The sequence below is a fragment of the Camelina sativa genome, chromosome 2 (assembly GCF_000633955.1).
Source record: "Camelina sativa cultivar DH55 chromosome 2, Cs, whole genome shotgun sequence".
NCBI lineage: Eukaryota > Viridiplantae > Streptophyta > Magnoliopsida > Brassicales > Brassicaceae > Camelina > Camelina sativa.
Genome location: NC_025686.1, coordinates 16,940,475 through 16,941,976, shown reverse-complemented (window position 1 = coordinate 16,941,976; position 1,502 = coordinate 16,940,475). Strand labels below are relative to the sequence as shown.

The window sequence follows — 1,502 nt, the reverse complement described above, 5'->3', positions numbered from 1 at the left end:
AAGTTACTCAGCATATCCAAAGGAAAGCTTATTGACTGCATAAGAAAGGCAAATGTCCACAAAACACAGTTGGCGGATGATAACTCTTTCACGTTTGCATTACTACTAGCAATTAAACAGATGACATGGTATATGTGTTTCTTCGGTATCCGTGTGGCATATCTCTATCTTAAGAAGTTGTGTCGAAGCTCAAATCCCATGAAGCTAGGATTGCACACCCTCTACTCAGCAGTTGAAACAGAACACAAATCAGATGAGACAGACGTCACAAGATCACATCCATCACTAGCTGTTATCCAGGGGATTTTACAGTCAGAATTTACCCGGGGGAAATCCAAAGCATTACTTTTGGCTGAGAAAGTTTTTTGGTCCTCGCTGAAGAGGCTACTGATGTCCATGGGGTTATCTTACAATGAGCTCAACAGTCCCTCCCCAAGTGGAAATCGACCAAATGTTCATGAAGCCGCGGGGTTTAAAACCACAGAACTTGGTTTCTTGCCGACTTCAGACTGTCTAGTTATCTCTTACGAGTGAGTATTATTTCTTCGTATAGCTTTTCACATTTAAATTTCATGGGAACTGGTAAGGGAACCAAAGAATTAATATATAATGGCCTGGAAAACATTTACAGTCTTTTAGCATGGTGATTGCAACAGACACCACAAAATGTTGTTACTTCTGAATCTGCTCGGGATATTGCTGCATTATATTTTTTCTTTAAGTCTTTCAATGCTAAAAACATACCTTTATCAATTACTTTTTCAATATCTTTTAGTTAATTTGACTATTTGGGAGTAGTTAAGCTAACTAGTCCTTTCTTTTTCATCCAAGGCAAATTTCTCCATCTTTTCCTGTGGAGAATTTCAGCATCATTGTAGAATATGGAGGTGCAAATGGTTCGCCCAGATTTTCTGCTCCTTCGAAGTTGGATCGCTTTCCTTCCTTCCATTTCATTAAAGTGGAGTTGGATATGTCCAGTGCATGTGGGCAACTGTGCGCAGGTCTTACAGTACCTTATAGTCTGAAAACGATAAAGGTGAGAAGTATTCAACTTTTTTTAACAACGTATATCTGTAGATTGTATAATATGATGGAAGAGTCTGTGTGAAGGCTTCAAATTCAGAGCAGAGGAGCAATCTATATCAAAAATTATGTTTTCAGGAGCACATAATCTTGATTGGTTTTGCAACTCTGAAAATCATACAACTTTAACACTATGTACTTGAACCTATAATTGTGTTTTCACATCACTGGTATAAGTGCATATATATTGAACGCGTTGTTTGAAAATGTTCCAGAATATGCATCTGTCAAGAACTTATGACTAACTTTAATGTCTCTTTTGTAGGGAGATGAAGTTGAGACGAAAACTGGGTGGTTGGAAGAAGTGTTGAACTTTGTTCCACTTGAAAATGTGTGTTTTGCAGGATCTTCAGAAACCACAAATGAATCTGAATTTATCTCCATGCCTCAAGAATCTGAAAGAAAAGGTGGGATAATTG

At 37.8% G+C, this 1,502-nt stretch overlaps 1 pseudogene; it reads left to right on the top strand.

Annotated features, from left to right (window-relative positions):
* The window catches only part of LOC104753123, a 19,656-nt pseudogene that overhangs the window by 4,172 nt on the left and 13,982 nt on the right, over positions 1 to 1,502 (top strand).